We start from the raw sequence: 24555 nt of genomic DNA on the forward strand, positions 1-24555 counted from the left end.
CCAGAAGTGTTTGTCATTGTCTCGTGCAAGGGAGCAAATGACAACAACCGCATGTAGCCATGAGAACACTGGTCTGCTCATGTGTTAGCCACGCCCCCTCTCTCTCTCTCAGCAACTTCAGTCTCCCTCCACATATCTGGGAAACGATCCACCAGGGAAACTCCAATGCAACACAATTCCAAATCAATTGAATGAAACCCTTTTCCAATAGGGCCAAACATTCAAGCGCAGCATTATAGTCACTTAAAGACCGCTTCATTTCTGGGCCTGTCATTGTGGCTGAACTTGCCAGTGATTCATTTAGATTCTTCAGTAGCGTCCAGACATTTCATTTCTCTGGATCTATCAGATTAGAAACCGATTAAAAGGCTGGAGGTCATGATGATGATGATGATGATGATGATGATGATGATGACGTGCCTGTTGTGTTTAAGCTGGAGGATGAATTCCATCAAGTCAATGAGAATGGAACACGGTCCATAGATAGCTGCACTTGGCTGATGCACGCACAGGATAGAGGGATTTCCAGCAATCTGGTCTCAGCATCTCTTCCCCAGTGTCTACGCTCTCCCCGAAGACGCCGAGATCCAATTACCAGCTTGGCACCATTCAGCTCCGCACTGACTCTGCCAACCAGGTTCAAGGATATTTGTTTCCTCCATTCATACAGTGGCTCTACCTTATCTGTGGCTCATCATTTACCCCGCCATGTGACGCCGTCACACTCTGTCATCCTGTTGAGGCTTCCTCTGTCTGTTTTTTTTTTTCGTTTTGTTTTTTTCTCACGGAATTCTCGCCCAGTGTTTGTCAGCTGAGCGCTGAGAGGGAGTTTCAGCCTGATTAAAGAGATGATTTATAGGAGCATGATGATGGAGGAATTCCCTGATCGCTCCTCAGATCGCGTCTTCTCAAATGAGCTCTCTCCACTCAGCCACAGTCAACCACAGACGCAACTCAGCCTCCAGACACTCGCATTTGCATGCAAGCTCGCTCCACACACACACACACACACACACACACACACACATCACTCATGCTGTTGTTGTAGCAAAGCAGCCTTTTTACTTGACTCAGTAAAAATGACCAGATCATCAATCGTCCATCCATTTTGTCACCGACATGGAAGTAAGCAACCAATCAGCTGAAGTACTAGGAAGTACTAGGAAACCGTGAACTTTTCCACAAGCGTGCATTGACTTTGAGGGAAACTCACTGTCTCATGCCCAAAACAGCTGAGATAGGCACCTACTATTTTTTTCACTTGTCTTTTAATATTTCCGGTGGCACCCAAATAAGAACGGTTTCATACGAATTTTAAAGCAGATGTTGGATGAACCATTTGGCATATTGGAAAAGCAATATCCGACGCGAGGTTTTGCAGGTATAATCATGTTTCTACACCCAACAGTATGAGGGCTAGACACAAGCAAAGTCTTGCCAGTGGGCTTATTCCCAAATTCCTTTTCATCTCCGCCAAGGAGTTTATGAGACCGTCGGCATTTCTCCATCCAAAATACCTCAAAACAAATGAAGAGAATTTTGAAAGAAGCTTTATTCCGAAGCATGAGTCAGTCTCTGTGGTGGAGCTGCAGAACCAGCTCACGCTACTGCTTCTTTACTGAGTGTACTGCGAGTGACGTCTGGAATAAAACTGCTACCAGCTCACTTCAAATGAGAAAAAGGTATCGAACTATCCAGAGAAATGTACATGGACAGTCCAATTATCAACAGGCCACTCAACCTTGCATCGTGTGAATGTCCATAACAATCTTGATGGTTGCTGCAGTGGCCACCCCAAAACTCCAGTGGCTACACACATAGCTTACCACCACTGGTGTGTGAGGTTGCAGCATTATTCCAATTATATAACAGTGTTTAACAGTAAAATTATTTTCATAGTACAATGGCAAATTCCAGATGAAAAATTACTTCCTTTAAATGGCTTCCCATGGCACTACATCGACAAGGCGGCCATCTTTACGAAAACTGTTAGCCGCCCTGACCATTGGTCCCAAAGAAACAACCGTGGCAACAGATGCTACACAGGGTTCTCCTCAGGCCTCACGCACATGGGACCCCTAACGCTGTTTTTGTCAACAGGAAGGGAAGTGAGACTCGCAATGTCAGTGGTCTCTCACAGGACGCCGCCTTTTAAAGTAGACCAGTCCGCTGTCCATCCGTCCGGCTCCCACTCCAAACTCTGGCACATACTCTTCACTCAAGCTAGAAAAAATGGGCAGCTACCACAGGAAATATAGTCGGTTGCTTTGGCTTTGCAGATGATATAAAAATCTGACGTCATATAACACAAAATGTGATCAAATCATCGGGAAAAAAAAATCAACTTTTATGGGTCAACTGTCACAAAATATGTTGTCCACGTCATCACGCAGATTCTATAGTGGATTAGTGCTCAGAACACATTCCCAGAGGAACTTAAGGTTGTTCAAAAAGATGTTCCTTTTCTTCCTAAAGAATCTAAACATGAAGGAAAAAGAGGGGCCCAGTAGGGGCACTTTTCTAATGCAGGTAAGAAGGGCTGGAGCTCGAGCGCATTCCTGCTTCTCACCATGAGACGCATCCAGAAAATGACCCCAAAATAAAACAGAAAGGAAATTCGGTACATCCTGTCAATGCTGTATAAATGCAAGCCATTATTCTAGGCAAAAAAGGCGATGATCTGCACTCTCTAACAATACAGTTGACCACAGTCCTCTCAAAACTGTCCTCGTTGCATGCACCCAGACTTCCTTCTCCCCTTAAGGGCCAGGAGCTGTTTGCCACTCTCCCCCACGTCGATCTCATGCATTACTAAGAACGCATGACTCAGCAATCTAACTGGAAGAATGCAACGCAATGCTTCCATTCTGAGAACATAACAGGGGATATTCAACCCATGAGAGAGATTTTACTACTTCAGTAATAATTGTTTCGACGATGGAACGTGGGAGTAAAGGCTGTAATAAAATCCACACGTGTGATTCACTCCAAACCTCTGTTCCATCAGCTGAGCATCCATTGACCAGCAGGGCCTGACTCCAGCTGAACACAATCAATAGACAATGACTCCTCTTTGCTCAGTTATTATGACAAAAAAGCTCCACGGTGCTATAAATAATCAACCTCGGTTGCTCTGAGACACAATTCACTACACCTGCAGCGTTCAGCGGCGCTTCGGCGGCGACGTTGGTGTCGACTGAAATGTTGAATAATCCCCGCCTCAATTGTCCCTGGTTCGTTCCCAGTGTGCTGTAGCTTCACATAGCTGGATGATTCCAGGCCAAGCTAGTTATTAGCAAAGTGTGGGCTAAATAGACGCGTGTCAAGAGGCTGGCTGCCGCTGTGTGGGAGGACCACAGTTAAGAGTCAGCCAAATGAATTCACTTTTCATTCTAACATCCATGTGGCGATCACCGATTAGATGCAAACACATTTGCAAGCCAGAGCGTCGAGCATTCGGATCAATGGTTCTCCGTCCTGCATGTGACCGAAATGACTTTAGACAAGTCCAAGCTTCTGCTTCAGAATTCATTGATCAGCACCTTATATTTGACTGACACGTCTCCAAGAATCATAATATACATTCCACTGAATTTGTGGGACTAATAATATAATATAATATAATATAATATAATATAATATAATATAATATAATATAATATAATATAATATAATATAATATAATATAATATAATATAATATAATGTAATGTAATATAATGTAATATAATATAATGTAATAAATATAATGTAATATAATATAATATAATATAATATAATATAATATAATATAATATAATATAATATAATGTAATATAATTGGGGTAAGAAAATATCAAACCTAAGATGCAGAAGCTTGTTACATGTTGTGTAAGAAGTCCGATGGCGACGGCCGAAAAGACACGGAACAAGTTGTAAATCCGGAGAATGAACATGTGGAAGGAAATGAGATGCGCTGGGGAAACCAGGCCAGTGGCAGGTTGCCGTCATCCGTGAAGACCCATATTCTTTCTGTCCGCTTACCTGCTGGGGCTTCCCTTCATGTCACAGACGTCACAAAAAATAGCTTCACAGATCCTAACCACACTCCTCCTCCTCTCTTTCATACACACACACACAGACTGGCCTAATAAAAGCTGCGGAAAAAAGCAGGCTGCCTTTGTCCCATTAGTGTAGAGAGGAGCTGATGTTAGTGGAGTTGGCAGCCACGGATGACTGGGAGCCACCAAGGCTTTGGTCAGCTGACATCAGCCTGCCCCTCAAACGTTACCCAGCCCCGCAGCATTGTGTGTCGGCCTGTGTGTGTGTGTGTGTGTGTGTTTTACCATTTGTCCTTGTCCAAATGTAACTTCTGGATGGAGTGGCTATTCATCACAAGGTGGACAGGGGAGGGAAAAATGGAGGGCATACACGCAGAGAGGAGGAGAGCTGGAGGGAGAGAGACGGCTGCTACAGAGACTGGAGTAATCTGAGTGAATCTAAACACTGATCCTCTTTAGCTGGGGCGGTGTTTGAACGAGGTCACACCACGCTTGAGGATAAGACAGGCAGATAAACACAGCAGGTCGCTGGATATTCACACTTTTTTAAATGGCTGATTTGTAATTACTCGTTCAGAAAAGTTCCTCTTCGAAAAGCTATGGAAATGTAACCATTGTTTTGTTGTCACTTTGGGGCAAGTGACACCGAAACTGACGCTTATTATTCAGCAACAATCGATCTTTTGATAGCGTGAATGAAATTACGGCAGAACAATGGGGCTGTCAAAGGCTGCCACCAAACAGCTGGAAGCTCCAAGATTCACATCTAAATTAAGAGGAACAAAAGTGGTTCCTCTGGTGTCTATTGCAGTAAATGTGGCTAACCTTTCCAAAAGGCTGAATTCGCACCCAGGATTGGACTGAGAATGCAGTCAGGTGTCTAATATTCCATCCACCTATTGGTTGTCAGGCTCTGTGTCAACATTCTTCATCCAACAAGTGTCTCCACGTGTCCCGCCATCTGACCTCCCAAACCTGAATCAACTGTCCTTCTGACCATCTTTCTCATCTTTCCTCATCACTCTCAACAACACCTCAGTGTCTCATCCCTGACAGTCACTTCCTGTCTCGCTGACAGCAAAAGATGTTACATTACTTCAGGAAATAAATAAAAGTTGTAAAAGTAAATAAGTATTTGAACCACGACCTTCTCCCCACTGGGACCTCACAAGGGTCTGTGCTTGGTCTTCAACACAAAAGGGAGCATGTTGACAACAAAGAAGTTATGTTACAACAGAATATTGTGTAGTTTCGTATTGAATTACATTCTATTAGCTTGCCTTTAACAGTCCCACTGGGGCGAAATTCAACATGTCAAAGCAGCTAATGACAACAAAGACAGATATCAAAGACATTAAAGACACACAACAACGCAAATGTCATACATCGTGACAAAATAAATCCATGGTTATGAGTAAATAGATAATACATAACACATAGATAATTGCACATTATATTTACAAATATTGTATGAATAGATCATAAATAAAGAAAGGATCAACAATGGAGAGTCGGTCGCACCAGATTTTACTGCTGTACCACCTGACAGCACTGATCAACTAAACGTATGGACAGAAACGGTGGTAAACTCCAGGATAATCTCAGTGTTGGGGGTGAAAACCCATGGTACGGGGCCCCTACACCACACACACTGTAATTCTATTATTGTCAACAAACAAGGCCGGCTCACTTTTTAAGTTGGGTTTTCTTTGTTCTTCAAAACTGAATGAACCGTTTCTCACTTCTCCCGTCGGAAGAGAGAGTATCCGATCAAATTGTGCGTGAGATGGGCACCTCCCAGTGGAAGTGGAGATGTGCAGCTCATAACACAGAGGACAAGCAGTGGGGCACACTGTACCTATATATATATATATATGCATATATAATGACTCTGTAATTAGCCTGCCACCAATGTTGCGTTCTATTTCAGCTCTCCACTGTACAGGAGGATATCTAGCTCATCCGAGCAACAAAAGGATGAGCGGTGAGTGGGGAAATAGACAAAACTCATTCGCACAATCCCTCTGATTTGGGCTTGTGTTGGGGTGGATAAGAAGAGAAGCACATATGCCAGAGGATTATTGGCATGCACACACGCATCGGCCCACACACACACTATCATTAGAGGAATATTGGGTCAATGAGCACTAAAATTTTGCGACAGCTGCAGAGTTCTGAATTTAGAAGCGGCTGGAAGGCTGAGCTTGACTGCGGTGCGGGGATGAAGCTGAAACCCGACAAACAGTCCAGATGGGTCAACGCGTCGCAGAGCCAAAGCTCTCCTTAACCTGTGGGATCAGGAGCTCAGCCACGCGTTCTAGAGCGGACACCACACACACGCTCACACGCTCACACGCACGCAGGTAGACGTGCGTCCTCCCGCACAAACAAGCCTTCAGCAGCAACAGTCCTGACATAGTCACAGTGTTTTCCCTCTTCAGCCTTATGATCATTCTTTTCTTTCACTTTAAGTGGAGCTTCTCAGACGCTGAGGACAACTAACTGTCATCCGTTCATAAAAAGCATCATTGTTGATGCAGCGCCCCCCAAAGTGACAGCCCTCACAACCTCCTGTGTGGACGGGTTTCTTTGTGTGGATGATCAAGAACGTTGACTCAGTCGCCTCTCCAACACAAACCAACGAAGTGCCCCTCCGTTTTTGCTTTTTAACCTCCTTAGCGTCCGGTAATTAATCAGCAAACTGATTTTCCTCAAATCTGGTGGCAATTACTCAGTGAGGTAAAGCCAGGGGATAATTGGTCTCCAGTGAGTGTTTTGTTCCTCCACAAAAATTACAGTGCATTGAACGATGCTTCCTGTTTTCAGGCTTAGTGAGGTGCAGCGAGGGAAACGCTTATAAGACATTGTAAACACTCATCTTCACTCTGGAGGTTATGAATAAACCGATCAATAAATCAATACACTTTCTTCAATGGCTCTTTATACCCGAAGCAACAAGGTGCTCGACATGAACAAAGAGGCAGCCGCACATCAGCGAACACGAACTGAACTGGGCTCCAAAAGTACATCCCCTCACACAGGACACCACTACGACACTCCTCGAAAAATGCAATAGTTGAATTTAAAACAATCGGAGAAAGAATATTCCCGTGTTTTAACAGCTCCAATACATGAGATGAGAGAGTTGGTGTATATTTTTGTGAATGTCTTTAGAAGGGTTGGAGTTGGGATCTTGGAATGTTCTTTACATTTCAACCACAAAAAGTGACAAAATACACATCCACAAAACAAAGTTTCTCAGACATCAGAAGCAGCCAGGCAAGGCTAAACACACAGCGTGTCAAAACCTACATCCGTATACCTACATATATGTCGTTCCCTTCCAGTTTTGTAGTCTTCCTGTATTCACGCAGGACGACACACACACTTGAACACGACACCACAATCTCCGTCTCCGGTCTTGATACGGCCACTCTTTTCCCGCTCGCTCCTATGATCCTTTGGATATTTTTTTATGGACTCCTCCGCATGTTTTCATGTTGTGACACCTTTTAAAATTTGTGTTTTGGATTTTCCCTTTCAATCTGTGGGACGACTGTCAATTTAAGTCTCAAATTTTGACTTGCTTCTGGAACTTCACTGCTGCACTAGAGTTCACCAACAGTCCCTGGACACAGCAAACATATGCCGCATGTTTTTGATATGATTAATTAATAATTTTAATAACGTTGGCAATATTCAACATATGATAACCAATCACTGGCATTTGATGACACCAAAAGGATGCGATCATAAAATATATAAATGTTCTGTAGAAATATAGTGAACATTTAAAAATGAATAAATGAATAAAGTATCATCATCTTAATGTTAATACTCAATAAAGTGAATAAAACTAATGGTTAAACGTAAATCAGTGCTTTGTTTCTTGGTAATGAATGTCAATATTATTATATTTTTATTATATTATTATTAATAATGTATTTTTTATGATGGTTACTGTCGGCATGGGTGAGAGCAAACAACAACAAAAACAACAAAAAAAAATAAACAAATCCACTGGACACCTCCTAATACTCACAGCACATTGACACAAATATAACTTCAGCGCAGCTTTATCGTTTTATTCATATTTGGGTAAAATAAATGCCTCCAAAGCAGCAGGAACAAAGCCTTTCCATTTTATAACGATGTTGCTATTTTTTTTATCCGCAAATCCAGGAGATTCCACCATCTGCGCTCTCGTATATCTGATTTATCGACTGTTGCAATATGCCTTCCGTCGGATTTATCTCATTTTTTGGGTTATGCATGGGGAGAAAAAAACATGACAACAGTAAACAGGCAGGCGTAAACACAAAGGCAGTTTAACTGATTTTGTTAGGGCAAACTAAATCCTGGAAAATCCAAACTCCATTAAAAGAGCATATGGTGAGAGTGTTTGTCGGCGGGACTTGACGGCGTGGCCCGAGGCTGGCGACTCTTCCAGAAGAGAACGTGGGCTGTTCATGAGTGGCAACAGGTCCGTCTGAGACACACCGTGACATGAACTACTACAAGGTTCAGTCACCTGCTTTGATTTAAAAAATGGAAAAATGATCCCTTTTACTTTTATTTCAAGAGTTTTTCTTTCTTTCTAAAACCAAAATTCTGACAAATATTTCACACTAATATATTTTATTTGTCCTGTTCTGTTTTTTTTTTTTTTTTAACTGTGGTGAATATGCTGTAGTAATTGAAGCAGCCATCAGTCTTAAATGTTGAATTGTACCGTATTTCTTATCTAGTCATCTTTTTTCCCCAACCAAAAAATAAATAAATAAATAAACAAATAAACAGAATAATAAACAAAACAAATCCAACAACAAAAAACTCCAACATGTATTAAACAAATAGATTGTAAAATATATAGTAAAATAAATTACAATTTTCAATAAATAAAATATGATAGTATAACAGAATGAAATTAAACATTTCGCAATAAAACAAATAATAGGAAACAAATGCAAATAATCACTACTTGCCTTATTCAAATTGTATTCTTATTGTTATGATTATGATTCTTATTTTAAATACATGTATCCGCTTTGACAGCTGAGGTGTTGCAGAACACCCGTTTCCAGACCTTCAAACTTCTTCACCACTATCTTCCATCCCAACGATCAGTTGACTGAGAAACACTCCGTCCACATGTTCAGTGAAAACAGTACAAATTCTTTCCCAGATATGTTTAATCATCTGCCGCTGAGATGAATCGTCTCACAGTGGTGTGTCACGAAAGCAGCGCTAAAAGAAAGCAGCGAAAAACTCTCCAATAAGTGGAAGGTAAACCCGACATCTTCCCTCTGAACATCAAAGGACGGCGGGGACCAGAATTCTGACTTGAAAGACGGAATCAAGAACCAAGCGCGACGGCCTCCGTCTTCAAAGCCACCAAGTCCTTATCAGACTTCCCCTCTCAATTACGGGGCTATTTTTAAATGAATGTGAAGTTGATACCAGAGTGGAGACGAGTGGACGAGAACAACGGCGAGCTGACACGAGGAGAGGATTCAGATTTTAACAGTTTACAATTTCACAGATTACAGCGCCAACTTGAGGACTGTCTGTTTGTCATTCATGAAATTACAGATTCAAAACAGTGACACGTTCACTGTCCTTGAGTTTCTCTAAACATCACAGGTCTAATGATCTATAATATTCATTTTTGTTTTGTCTCTCCTTTGGGATTATTGAGATTACAAGCACTTAATCCCAAAAGAATGCACACATTTGCCTCTGGCAAATCCACTGAACTCCAATATTACATTGCCTTCAGTCCAGCCTCTCAGTGATTTGATTATCTTTTTCATCCACTCCTCTGTGATCTTTATGCCTGTCACTATTTTAATTTTGACTAATTTATTGACAATCCAACAAAAACAATTTGTCTTTTGTGTCGAGTCTAGAATGAGCCGGCATTTTTCTTCTCTAGAGCTTGTTAACAAGATCAAATCAGTGAGTAAATATCACTTTGAAATCGCAGCATAATGACTTTTAAATGGGTGAAACATGTTTATTCACAGAGTATTGGGGCCACTTTCACCATTCGCTGCGATATGGTAAATACACGGCTCGGTCAAATAAAGCCTCTAATCCCTCGCCGCCGCTCCCGTCTCGTCCGATCCTCCTTTTTCCATCAGCGCAAGACTCCTCAGGGAGTTCAATGAATGAAGTTGAGACGGAATACGTCGAGGGGGATCGGCGACATATGAGGTTGAAATATATTGTGTGTTCTGGAGAATGATTGGGATTAACATTATGGTTAATGAAACATTACATCGCAGACATGAGCGCACAGGATCATTCCCCACCACAGCGGTAGAAGGAGGCGGAACATGAGCGACAATGTGACTTCACTACAGTGAAAATGTTCTCCACCACCTTCTGTTTCAGGATGAGCGCGACCTTGGAATGAGTCGAGGGAATGCGCTGAAGTAACAGAGCGTCCAATGCAGTCTGCAGCATTTACACTTTGCTTTTCGCTTCTGTGCTTATGACAAAGACCTACAAATGCGATGCTTCATGAAAGCCAGTGAACATCAACAAAGGGCGTCAGTTCTCTGTGCGCCTTGTCAGGACTTCATGGTGGCCGCAGGTGTGACATGTTTGTGGGTTGACTGAGGCTTGTATTTCCCTGTTCAAGCCATATATATAGGAAGCAGACCGACAGTCCAGTGTTGAGGGATGTAAATTCAAAATGGCCTCCACAGCCGATTTAGAGGTAGAAAATCAACAATTTGTGCGACACATATACCTCAGTCGGCGCCTTCTTTGTGACGATGGAGACATAGAAGCAGCTAGCAGCACTAATCCTATAGCCTCACCACCACTGGAGCCAAGTGTCCTTCGACAGAAGCCCCCTCACTTCCGCCTGTGCCTGTCTGTGATGAATGGATGATGCGGAAGAGGAGAGCGGCTGGATGCGAGACATGGCGGCGCCGAGGTCAGTGAGGAGAGAACAGAAAAGCAAAAACCATACGAAGAAGAGAAATGGGAGGTTGTGTTGGGGGGCTGCTCCTGAGCGGGGATTGCATGCAGAGCACCCGCCTGCTCTCTGGCCCCGTGTTTGCGTCCTTCTTGTCAGGCGTGCAGCGTACGCTAGCGGGTGTGTACGCGGAGGTGCGTGCGCACAAGGCCGAGGTAGGTTAAACTCGTACTCGTGAAGTGTTCCCAGAAGAGATTAATCATCCTGCACCGGAATGCAGCGTCGCGGTCATAAATCATCACCTGACCCTTCGCTCTCTGCGCCGCTGCCACACATAGCGGCGAATTCAGGGTAAAAGGAGTGTCACTGCACATCCGCAATAAACAAACAGACGACACCTTTGACAGAGCGGCGCCGGCGCGGCGGGAAACGCAAATTAGCAAGACACCACGTCCGATCTGAGGCGCAAATGGAGAAGCCGCGATGTCAACGGGTTATTTGTGGCGAGATTTTTTTTTTGTTTGTTTGTTTTTTTTTCTTTTAAACCTACAACACAGCAAATCGTGAAATTAAGATGCTTTCCAGAGGGGCCACAACTTTCAATGGAATGAGGCCCCACAAACCACAAACACACACACACACATATATATATATATATATATATATATATATATATATATATATATATATATATATATATATATATATATATATATATATTTCATTTGGGAAATAGCTAAATGCAGAAATAAATACATTAAAATAAGAACATAGTTGGGTAAAAATAAGAAAAAACAAGTCGGATTATGTTTAAAATATAGGATAACACATTTTTTGTTTTTTACAAAGACACACTATTTGAAAACAAGATTATTCATTTAATATTTCCATGATGGTTGTTCCCTCCCAAATCTCTCCACAACCACCTGAGACACTTGTCCTTTCCAGTCGCTCCCAATGACAAACTCAGCATCTTCATCTCCGACAGCTCAAACTCTGCTTCCTGTCTCCAACACAATGCACCACAGTACTGTCCTATAAAGCGTCCCTCAGTGAGTCATCTTCCACCCTGCCTGCACTCTCTTCCCATTCATCTCTCCAGCTCAGACCTCCACCAATACAAATCACCATATCATCAGCAAACATCAAGGACCGTGAAGACTCCTCTCACCTCAAGAGAGGGGCAGAGAGCTGTAATCCTGCTCTCCTCTGTCACGTCTACCACTCAGTTCACCCACTTCACACACCGCTCCCAACCTTGTTTGAACTTCTCTATCAGCATGCTCAAGGCAACAATGGATCTTTGCTACTCTGCCTCGGCTTGACTCCATACTGACGCTCACCTCTCCACTCAGCCTGGCCTCAGCAAGTCTTTCCTGCATCTTCGTGTTCCACTTCATCAAGTTGGTTTGTCAAAAGTTACGACAGATCTGAGCATCTCCCTAGCATCATTGCTGTGGGGGACAGAATGAAACCTAAGAAAAAGGAGATATTAGACCTTCACATTAAGATAAACTGAAATACAGACGTTAAAAAAGGAAGGTCCATATTGACTTTCTAATGACATCTGAACAATGTTTTGGCTTTTTGTCGCTAAAAAAATTGGCTTTCAGCTTTGAGAACCGGTGTGAAAATTCACTGTGGACAAAAGTCCTAGATCACTCACTGATGCTTTACAGGTCTAGCATCACTTTTGCATCCAGCAGTTGGAGTTTTTCCCACAGATAAAATTTGCGAGTAGCGTAGCACTTCACCATACTTGCCCGTATCAGCTCACACCATCACGGTTTACAAAGAGTGATGAGTGGAGTGTCATCAGGGCTGAGACATAGGTTTCACTCTTGAAGAATGCTAACACGTAATGCTAACGCGAAACGTACAAGACTCCTGGAGTTTAAAGGCTGTATGGTTAAAATCGAATCAAAGCATGAACTTTGGGTCTCTCGATAGATTAACATTGCACCTCAAATGTCAATTCAAATAACAGCAGCGATGTTGAAATACAGTGTCACACGGCCTTGTCCTCTTACAGAAGCTAAAATGCCTCCGTGTGATTTTGACAAAGGCCAAGCAGATAAAACAAGCAAATGTACTTCCACGACTGGGAGCACATCAGTCGCTGAACCAGACCTACAGTCCTGTGCTTTTGCACGGTCACGTCATATTTCACCAGAACCACCGATCCCATGCTCTTTGGCTACAACGTAAATAATTCTAAATTGCAAATGTGATGATTTGAGTGATTTACGACTATGTCGAATTTAGAAAAAAGAGGGGAAAAAAAGATAAACATTAAACAGGCGGAAGGGATTGTAGCCAGGTCTCATGCCACCAATCGGTGGTTTTTAATACCCACAGTGATCAGTTTAATCCGTGCGTTGCCATGGAATTTGAAGTGAAGTGAAGCCGACCCATCGTTTCCTCATGTTACTGACCTCAACCACTGTTGTCGATCCACCTCTGTTTTTAGTTCGATAAATGAAGGCTGGATTGAAGCGGGGATTTCTGGAATGAATTGCTGCTTTATAAACCAGAGTTGACTTGAATATGAAAATTAAATGAAAATGAATCTTCATTCACTCATTTATAACTTGACCATGACGTGCTAGAATGGCTCTATTCAAATACCAATTAATCTCAAACTCCACACTTTTCCAAGCAGTTTTGCAAAGTATTTTTTTTATTTTCTTCAACCGAACTCTTATCATTGAATTCAGATGAAAAGACCGCGGCGCACTCATCATCACCAGATCAATCAAGTGTCATACATGCTTTGATAAGGAGAATAAAGAGTGCTCATGATGGAGGGAAGACGTTTTGTCAAGAGTGTTTTACTGTGGCTGCAGGTTTTTGTTCCAACCAACCAGGTTTCACCTGTCAGGTGACTCGGGAGAGTAACCGTTCGATTGTCAGCCTGTGCTATTGCTCAAACCTCATTGGTTAAACTGTAAAGGCTTGGTTGGGCCCCCAACCCGCACCACCCCGGTCCTTAGAGCACTGGGAGAGTTGGAGGTACTCTTGAAAGGACGAGCTGAAATGATAATATCAGAAGAGCCGATCATGTGGAGAAGTTTGGGGAAGAGGTGAGGGCGACCAAATGGTTTGGACTGTTGGAGAGTAGCGAGAGCCATGGACCAAGAAGGCTGGAGATGGAGATACCAGGAAAAAGGGGAGGAGGAAGACAACCAAGGACGGATGGAATATACCAGAACATGAAGAGGACAGGCCAGACTGGGGAGGATGGCCACGATAAAGTATTGAAATTGGCACTGTAGTGAAGGCAGTATTCATTCCCGGTGGGCCATTTAAAGTTACCATCGCAGAAATATGCTCTCATGAGAAGGGGTTTGAAACACTGAAGACCAAATGGCATCACCAGCACAGCAACTACTGTCAACCTTTGGCCCCTCTTTGGACAGTTTGGAAGGATAGTCCATTTTTTTCTGGCATAGGTTCTTTTGAAATATTATGTACACATATTTGATACAAAAATATATCTTTCTCTGACTCATTTTATCTAAAAAAAAAAAGTGTAAACATGAATATATCTACTTAAAATTTAACAGCACTCTGTTTGGGGACATAGCTCCTCTTTGAACTCCTTCCTTAGAAATGTCACACTCAAGGCTTGTGGGCCACATCTGGCCGGTTCAAGATTGTCAATGGCCCATGACCAAATCCCATCATTCTACATAGATAAAATTAAATGAATGCAACAAAAAAACAATATCTCCTGTCAGTCATTCAACAAGTCCATAAAGCACTGCAGCAGTAGAAGGTCTTGACTAAAGGATAAAGAATACACTATGGTTAATAAATCCTCTGTGACTGGGCTTCAGCTGGAGCCAAATTAAAGCCAAACATCACAAGGAGCAATAGGGTTCAAATAAGGTGAAAAAAAAACTGAGCAGAAAACTTCATTGATCTACTGGAACACAGTATTCCATTAGATCTTCAGCATCATCAGTCCTGTTTTAGGGCCCGCTGGCTGGGTGTTGTTACTGTGCCAAGCACATACTGAGGTCAGTGCGAAACCAAAATTATGCCAAGGAATGTCTCCGCACACTAAAACTTTGACTCGCAGTTACGCTGCATGAATTTGGATGACGCTGTTTGTCCTCACAGTTTTATTATTCATGAACAAGGACACGCTTCACCTCTCGCGAGGTCGTCACAGTTCCCAGTCAGCGACTCCGCTCAGGACAACATAAATCCTTGGATGAAGCCTTTGCAGCTATGATTTCAGCCGGCGCAGGAAGCTCTCTGAAAGTCGATGCCCTTATGTGCCGGCCGCAACCCAGGTGGAAAATAAAAAAGCCTGCCCTGGTTATGTTCAAGTACAGGAAATTGATTCTTTGATATTAAAAATTCAACAGCTGAGTTTCATTACTTTTCGTAGCCTATTCCCTCTCCCATGTGCAGTGGGAAAATATCCCAGTTTATTAAATTACTTCTCTGAAAAGTCTCTTGGGATGTCATCGTAACTCCCGTCCTCCTTCACAAGGCCAGTTTAGACTATAACTAGGCATGTCTGCTTAGATCAGGAGCCAGAGAGGAGACGGGGGGGGCAAAGGTGGCTCTCTGGGGGCGCTGTAAATATGAATATTTTGTGAAATAAACAAACATGGCGACAATAAAAACACAAGGAAACAAGATGCGCCTCAGCACATACTCTCACACAGAGATACATAGTCGAAAGGTTTGGCCTCAAAAGTGTCTCTTTTTAGTGATTTATTTTAGTGTTTTTATCATATTATCATTTGTAGTACCTTAATTTAGCCAAAAATTGTTTTGATATCAGGACAATTCTTTTAAAAAAAAGAGAAGAAAAATGGCTTAGTTCCCTATTAACTTGCCAAGAAAAAACACCCTGAAGTAGCATTAAAAAAGATAAAATAGAAGAGAGAAGAAGAGCTCTGAAAGTGGACGTAAAGCTCACAAACCATACATTAAACTTGTGTCACAGAGAACGATATGGGAGAATAAATATAACTCTTCACACACAAGGCAGAAAAAGGAGGACTTGAAATGGATCTTATGAATATTTTTGACATCCCGGAGCAAAATATCGACTCGCCTCGTTTTCCTCTTGCTGATCGAAGAAGAAATGAGGGCAATCTGAAAAATACTGTCACAGGGAACATTAAGTGATAAAATTATGTCGAAAGAGAAGCTGAAGCAAAGCATTCGGATAATGGCCAAAAACATACGCAAGATAGCAACACAGACTCATTTTAATTGGTTGCATTGACTCCAACCTTCATCCAGTGTTTCGCTCTTTGAAGTGAATGAGCGTTTCCTTTAATTTCCTTAACAACGCTCCATCAACCAGCCGAACGTTCATCTGAAGAGAAGTGGGCTCTGAACATCCTGAAGCATCATCTGCTGCCCAGCGGAAGGAAAAAGGAGCCGGAGTCTTGGCGCTTTCCATCATGACTCAGCCGGCCACATCTTACTCCTCATTTCACTGAAGTGCTCGCCGAAATAAATAAATAAAGAGGAAGAAACGCTCTGGGACTTGTATTCTTTTTAAGGATATTCGCCTCCTCAGACTCACAGGGGAAGGATGAGCACACATGCTTGTACCATGTCAACCAAAAGAAAAAACAAACTCTGCCTCAGCTGCGGACAACTGTTCTGCACAGGACAGCGCAAGCAAAATAAAACACGCCAGTCCAGCAACAAAAACAAAACATTTAAGCAGAGTTGCCGTCTGTTTTTAAAAAAAAATTATTATTATTATTTTAGCAGAGCAAGGACAAAGTAGTCTATTCATCATCATCATCATCATTTACAGTTTCACCTCAATGGATGTTTTCTGTTGACTGGCTTTTGATTTCTGACCTAAATATTTGCACTGTGGCAAAGAAAACCAAAGATGTTGAAGACAGAAACAACTTTGAAATGAGTGGCCCAGTGAAGTGCTGGGCAGTTACTTACATAGCAGTGATACACTGGAATAAAAGGTATTGAAGAGACGGGATGAAATGATAGATCACGCCAGAATACAATAGGAGATAAGGACTTGCTGTCTGTGTCTCGCTTCCACTCACTGCAGTGCAATAAGGAACAGTGAGACCCAAGGGAGTCGGTGAGGATCAGAACCGCAGGTATCATGTGGTGCGACGCAATGTGGAAACCAACCAGCTACAAAGCAAAGATCTCCATTTCTGAATTGCATTTATCGTGCTTTCCCTCGCCCAAGAAACACAGTGTGAGTCCTTTGATCATTGACCAAACGGTTTGTTGCTTTCACATGACTATCGATCAATGGATGGATGGATGTATGGATGGGTATATAGATGGATGGATAGATAGACAGACAGACAGAGTGTAGAACACGACGAACACTGAACAGGGATCTAGCCAGTTATGTAAACAGGTGATGAGGTAACCCGCAACAAAGCATTATGTTTATTTGAGCAGGATGAGCTAAAACTGTCCGGTCAGCTGTCAGCCGAGATGTGGTGAATATAATCCAGAGTGCCGTCACTTTCTGCAAAAAACAGCCGACAGAATCCGGGCCACAGTAATCCAAGTCGAAGACTGCTGTACAAGCATGGTCCTTTCCGAAAGCACAGCTAATCTATAGTGTCACACGCCAAGCACATACTCAAACACAGACGCTCCACTGGACAAATAACTCGCTCAAAAACAAGTCAGGTAGCATACTTGTCTTTCACGTGGCGGAGGCTTTTAATTGAATTACACACCGTCTTGTGTCACGTTGATCAAGTGTAATTGTAAAAACAACAAACTCACAGGTGATCCTGAGCGATCCTGCCAGACACTGGCGGAAACCAACGCTTGGTGACTTTTGGATGATGTTGTTCTTGTCTCCTCCTACATATTTTGTTCGTGGCGTTTTGATGAAATTGTAAATCCCTTCACAAATGATGTCGCGATGAGGTCATTGTCATGCTGTGACATTAGTTTTCTTCAAATGACTTTTTTCAAGTCACTTTTCAAGATCGCGGTTGGAAATTTTGAATCAACCAATCTAACCTGCTCTGTCCCATGGTGCGCCTTCCACTTGGTGAACCACCACCTTTCCAGGTGGCGTGTCGGAAAATACATCGTCAGACATCATGATAACTGATTCTGCGAGTTGTATCGACATTTTTACAGAAATACTGCAATACTTGATTGTGTGTCTTGATATTTTAAGTCGTAGATACTTGGCTATGCTGCAGCATTTGTGACATGTTTAACGCTAATGTTTTCTTTTTCTACACTGTACTTACCTGGTTGGTTGTTGGACTGCGACATTTAACTGAAAGTCTAACTGGACTGACGTCAAAACACTAAACTTGTTTTCATACACATAATATAGGACTGCATTTGATATTGATGGCTCTTATTACTTATGTCACATTGTACCGTATCAGTACTCCTGTATCATGATACGCATCGTATCGCAGGACAGCTGCTCATACACAGCCCTACTTTCCAGTCCGGACTAGACCTTTGGACTCTGCCTTCAATGGGCTGCTCCACGCTTGCTGATGTCATACTGTCATTTTGAGTTTCCCTAAAACCACAACACATCTGGAGACCTCCATTTTTAAAGCTCTCAGAGGTTGAGATTGATAAGGTTCACGCCCCAATTAGTCTAATAATTATTCATCCGAGCACGTCACGTTAATTTGGGACTCGAAGCAAAGCCCTTCACTCTGGCATGTGTCCTGACAAACTCTCTGGTGGAGGCACAATTATGATGCCAAAACGTGAAATGCTGAACACGGAAGAGAGCTGATAATGGAGCGTGACTGGATCAGATGAAGGAGCGGGCAGCCGGCGCTGGACTGGAGGAGAGCTTCGGAAATAAGTGCTCATTTGGACGCCGGCACTGGATAGAAGGGGGGAACTGAGTGGATCCATTCTTATCAAAGCCACTCACAGTCTGCCACACAAACGCTTCTGGCCAGCATCGGACCAGAATAGAGGGGGTTTAAACCAACAGTGGGCCTTTCATTCATGACACCATGCGGGAGTCGTCCAAATGATCAGCGTTTTGTTTGACAAACGCTGATTTATTTTGTGAATAAATTATCCTGAAAACATACTTGACAGACAACAGGTTGGTTTTGGTTCCATCAGCGGATCTCTTGGTTTAAATCTCATCTATTATTTATGTGTCTTCAGTGTTTTCCCATTCCATTATGACCCTCTTAATAGCTTGTGCAAAATAGTTCCTTACAGCCAGACATCACTTGTGTCGTTGCAGTAGGAACACCGAATAATCCGCGGGATTAAAACTCATCTCTGCTTTGCATGTTGTTTAAAAGGTTTCATGGTTTAGGGGGCGACTTAAAAATTGTGTACATAGTGAAAAACACACAACTGTTTTCAGGTTTCACATTGAGACACTGGTTGGTCCAATAAGAGCAAAGTTGCACCTAAACAAATAAAGGACATCTAATCTACAAGAAAAGGGGAATATGAAGATACACGTGCTTATTCCAGACCGCTCTTAAAGTAATTCCAAGTACGACATATGAAATACATGGCTTGAGAGTCTACGATGGGAGGAGCTGTGTGCTCATGAGGTTCCCGAAATCAAGGCGGCTCTTGCCGGAAATATCTTGAAATAAAACACCTTTTTAAGATAACATTGACTGGTTTTACTGTAGTTCCATAGCCTATATATCCACCTCTTAAGCTTCCACTATTATAAGGTTTAAATGGAGAATTGAATCAAATGAAATCATGTTTCATAAAACAAAAAAATGAGCAAACAATGGCATGGTTATGCTTTCCACTACTGCACAAAATACATCACAAAATGTTCATGTATTTTTTATTTTTATTTATTTTATCAGTGTGATGGATGCCAAATTGGGAGCAGAAAACAGTGTAAACCAGGAAAACAAGTGTTTTCACTCGATATGATTGTAACTGATCAAGGTAGCTATTTGGGCACTTAACTATTGATGTCATTAATAATCTAATTCAAATGAGGTCAGCAGGTATCAGAAGAACCTCCTCACACAACCCAGTAGAAACTGGGAAGAACACCAGGCTTCTGCTTCGTGCTCAAACAGCAAAGAGAAACTACCATTCAAATCAGCTCAAGAGTGGAGACTGTTGCCCTCAAAACACATTTTTACAAGCCCAATACTTTCCCAAAACACCACAAGTATTTATAAATCCCTTAAAAACAACAACACAAGGTAGTCTCTAAGTGCTGTACAGACCGTAAAATCAAGATGAAACAATAATACATGGAATAAATACATAGAATTATGACATGAAAGGCAGCAGAAACTGAGCCGATAAGATTAGTATCAAGATCAGCGGCGTGGCTGCTGTATAAAAGCCAAAGAGTACAAGTGCGTTTTAAAAGCAGACAGCGCTGGTGCCTGTCTAGCATGAGGAGGGAGGGCCGTCCATAGCCGGGGGCCCCAGACGGAGAAGGCCCGGTCTCCTCTCATCTTCCTCTTTGTTTTTGGCTCCTCCAGGAGCAGCTGGTCAGCTGACCTCAAGGACGGCAGAGGAACATGATGAGCACGATTGAAGGATAAAGAGCCCACTGCTGTGTGACTATTTCCATGTTCTCGTGTGAACTTTGCACTCGCTGTTGCAAATGTTCATCCTGTGTTTTAGCAGGACACGCTGCTCCTTGTTGGCGTTAGAAATCTAGCTGCAAACATTCCAGCCACTCGGCCCAGTCCATTATCTAACAGCGAGTGGATCTGGTAGGAAGGACACCACGTATTAAACAGGCTCTATGGGTCATGCCTGCAGTGTGAAAATGGCATTAGTGAAATTGGACCCCGGAGGTTTGCTAATGCTGCTTTCCGTCTGTTTGCCTGCATGAACGTGGACACTCACGTCTGCAGCGTTGTGGACATGTCCGAGCCGGGACCAGCCCCACGGCGCCTAAAGAGTGTTTACAGGACGGCCGTACGCATGTGGACGTTATTGTGTGAATCCCTCAGTCTCTTAATCCCCTAATCTGCTGAACCCTAGAAATCACTGCAGTCATCTGTCAGCCGGGTCAAGCGCGGGGGCGCACACGCGCACACGCACGCTCGTGGGCAGCGACGCAACACGCTCGCTGACAGTCATTTATTCAACAAGGCCAGCCTCATTTTCCGTCTAATGAAGACGGATGCTGGACTCCGCGGGCCTCACAGGTGCTGCGGCAAAAAGCCTCGGCAGAAATACGTCACCCACGTGGAGGAAGTGGAATTCAGCAAGGAGTTGGCTGCGCACTCATGTGAGAATTAATAAGTATTCTGCATGAAAGTTTGCACTTGTAAAAGTCATTCCACGGTATATATCTCCATGGCAACAGCAGACAGTTAATCTTGTTGAACAGTTGTAAAGGTCTGAAAAGGACATGGACTCAGAGAACCCTTAATGCTCACACTCCTGTGTCAAGTCTTAACCTCTCACGTCTGTGTGTGTGTAGCACTGCCAAATAGGACACCCTGAAGGCTTCTCTGGAGATTGTGCCTGACATGGCCTGCTGCTGTCCACTGTGAGCTCCTATTAGCATTCTAACTGACTTAAGGGACCACACACACACGCACACACACACACATCATCATCACCATTAAGGCATGTCGCCCATCTACTGTCTTGTGTTGGGCTCTGATGAGGTCACAGAAAAGGAAGCCAGTGCAAACAAAATACCCCGGCGACAGCACAGGCTACAGGTACGGTGAATCACAGACGGAAGCGTCCTCGGCAGTCAGTGATTTCACTTCAGTAAAGGCCGTTTTAAACTGAAAAAAAAGTGGACTCACACTCGCAGAGGCAAAGTGAAAAGACCCAGTGGCGCTGGGGATGAATCAATTCACTGTTGCCATCGGTGTGAACATGACCGTCCAACATCAGCTGACAGGTCTGTTGATTTTCATCCGAGATGATTTGAAAGTGTTTTGAGATTTGGCTGGGAGTCAAACCTTGTCGCTAAGTTTCCTGGTACACAGCTCTGATTTGGCCCCACGGTGTTATTACATACATTTTGTAAGCACATACAAGCAAGTTTAGTGAACAGCTGCGGTGACATACACTGCCTAATGGCAGTAGTTTGAATTAAAATATGGACATATTAATAGCCAGCTCAACATTCATCTTAAGATCCAATAAAATAGCAACTAACTAAAGCAGGAATGAAACTCGAGGCCTGGGGGCCAGAGCCAGGCCGCCAAGTCATTTTATTTGGCCCACAGGTACTGATGAAGCTTCATGAGCCACAGTCCATGTTTTCATTGAAATGCTAGTTCAAATCCAAAGACTCTAGAGCACAGTGTCATCTACAACAGCCTGCTTTCTAAGCCAGTAGAGATTATCAAAGACAATCTTCGAAGAAAGATGGAGAGTGAATGTTTGTGTGCACGTCACGGCAAAAAATAAATAAATAAACCACAGGGCACTTAGACTTGAAAAGAACCATTTTGTTGTCGAGCACTTCAGCAACTGGAATTCTGAAGTAGAATTTTTGCACTTCGTTCCAGCGTTGCAACAAACAGCAATTTTGATGGTTCACTAGTCATGACGACCGGTCCACTAGTCACGACTGTTTGGTGTGCCGACATGTCTGATCGTACAACTTTTAGTTGCACAAAAAGTGGTGCCAAAATTTGAAATTAAGAACCTTCCGTGAGTAAAGATTTGGGGTGAAACTGCATGGGTGAGTGACCGTGGAAACAGCTACGTTTAGCTAGGAGCTGCGAGGATCCAGTAAAGTACCTTATCGGTATACATTTGATACGTACATTTGACACATACGTTTGTGGCTTTAAAACACTCTGCACCCAGGTGAACGGACGATGGAAGTTTCGCTGTCGACTGGAATGATGGTTTTCACAGCCCTATCTGGGCCTTGTGCTATCTCAGCGAGGAGTGCTGGAATCCGCTTCAAATCTTCATACATGGCAGACCATGGCGGAGCTACACTGAAATTAGACTCCAACAACTGAAAAGGAGGCTGACAGCAACTCCTCAGAAAATAGGTAGTGATGATGAGGATTCAAATTCCATAACAATAAGCTCAATATTGGCGTCTCCAAGTTCCCACATCAACGCACAGTAGCGCCACGCGCTGAAGACCACAGGAATATAGAATAAAGGAAGCGTGTCGCGTCTTAAAACAGCCAGGGTTTGTTCAACACTTGCTCCAAGAACAGAGGCACGTGTGAGCCGAGGTGGTGACTTGGATCTAATGCACGTCTGCTGTTGTTTGCAGCTGTGACAACGCCGGCTGCTGTTGCTGCTAATAAAAGTAAACTGTCAAAACCTGTCAGTGTCAAACCATCCCACCCGTAACTGGTGGCGTGTTCAAGTGGGCTTGTGAAGATCCTGAAGTTTGAGCTCAAAGAACCGATGGTGGCAGGTTTGAAGGGAGTGAAAGGTGAAGAGATGAGGCTGGAGGGAGAAAGGAACTGCTCGGATTGAAGTGTAAAAACCACAGCAGGGCGCCTCATCTCAAGATCCTCATAGCATCTGTGCCATTCTGGGAGTTTTCCCATCTCTGGCTTGGATGCAGTCCACAGCTGGTGACTGGGAGCCAAGTTTGTCATCTAGTCACACCTGTCTACAGCCGCTTAGAGCTGAATGAATGGCATGCAGCGGCTTCCACCCCGTCGGAGTCACTTAAACCAGAGATCATGGCCGCAGGAAATTAAAATTCACATCGCATCACACCGCCCCGGACCTGAGATGTAGCCGCATCCATTCATGCGCGATTTTTTTTTTTATATCATTATCGGTGCTTCTGAAACAAAGCTGCAAGGACGCACATGACCATGCGCAAAAAGCAGGGCTCACGTTTGAAGAAGCGCATGATGGAGTCAACCTTGACACACGAGCAGAAAGTGACACCCAAGGAAAGGTTTCATGCCGCGCAGGATTGGGGAAAGAGAGATGGTTTAAGGTCGTTCGCGTCCGCGCACTTGGTTCAAACAAGGCTTCAATGTCACCCTCCTGTCGCGGACGCACACGGCACCAGCACAGCGAGTTGAAAGTACAGACCTGCTCGCAGATCTCACTGCATCATCCGTCCGCTTCCTCGGTTGGAACTTTTCCCTTCTCTCCAGCCGGACTTGTTTATTCTCTACTTTTCATCGCTCAGTTCATCCACGGTCACAGAGCTATCCTCACCCGGTGCATCATCTCCAAAGAAAGAAGAGGAGAAGCAAGGCTCTCACGCGGCGGGATACATCCCCCCACTGCTCGTGGACGTGACGGGGAATAGCGCTGACTGCAGATGACGGCGCTCCAACCCAGGCGGCGGTGCGCAAACCGCGCGTCTTCAGACCGGGAGGACCGATGCAGCGACGCCGCGGGATCGACCGTCCGCGCACAGACGCGCAGCAATGACCGGGGAGTGCGCGTTCACGGTGGAGCCAATGGTCACCATCAGCGCATGTGGCCATTAATCCACCGTGGGCTGCGGGTACAAGATGACCTGCGGGGATTAGACACAGTCGGTGATGACACTCTCGGACATTATTTTGGGGGGTTTCATTTAACCTCGAGTGTTATCAGCAGAAGAGCGACGATGCGGAGAAATGTCCCCTGCGTCTGCATGTGGACTTACACAGCGCATCATTTGTGAAAAACCCACAAAAAACAA

The 24555-nt window shown here is 43.6% G+C and overlaps 1 protein-coding gene across 17 annotated transcripts in view; it reads right to left on the reverse strand.

Moving 5' to 3' along the window:
- tenm2a (teneurin transmembrane protein 2a) overlaps positions 1–24292 on the reverse strand; it is a 252539-nt gene extending 228247 nt beyond the window's left edge. For 12 of the 17 annotated variants that reach the window (XM_053880011.1, XM_053880005.1, XM_053880004.1 and 9 more), the window contains exon 1: positions 23952–24291. The gene's annotated coding sequence lies outside the window, so the exon portion shown is untranslated. Of the gene's footprint in view, positions 1–4022; positions 4302–4324; positions 6367–23951 lie in introns of those variants that run through there. The other 5 variants (XM_053880001.1, XM_053880007.1, XM_053879994.1 and 2 more) reach the window with 3 other exon arrangements.
- Positions 24293–24555: the final 263 nt, after the last annotated feature.

Source organism: Synchiropus splendidus, chromosome 11, assembly GCF_027744825.2.
Source record: "Synchiropus splendidus isolate RoL2022-P1 chromosome 11, RoL_Sspl_1.0, whole genome shotgun sequence".
Classification (NCBI taxonomy): Eukaryota; Metazoa; Chordata; class Actinopteri; order Syngnathiformes; family Callionymidae; genus Synchiropus; species Synchiropus splendidus.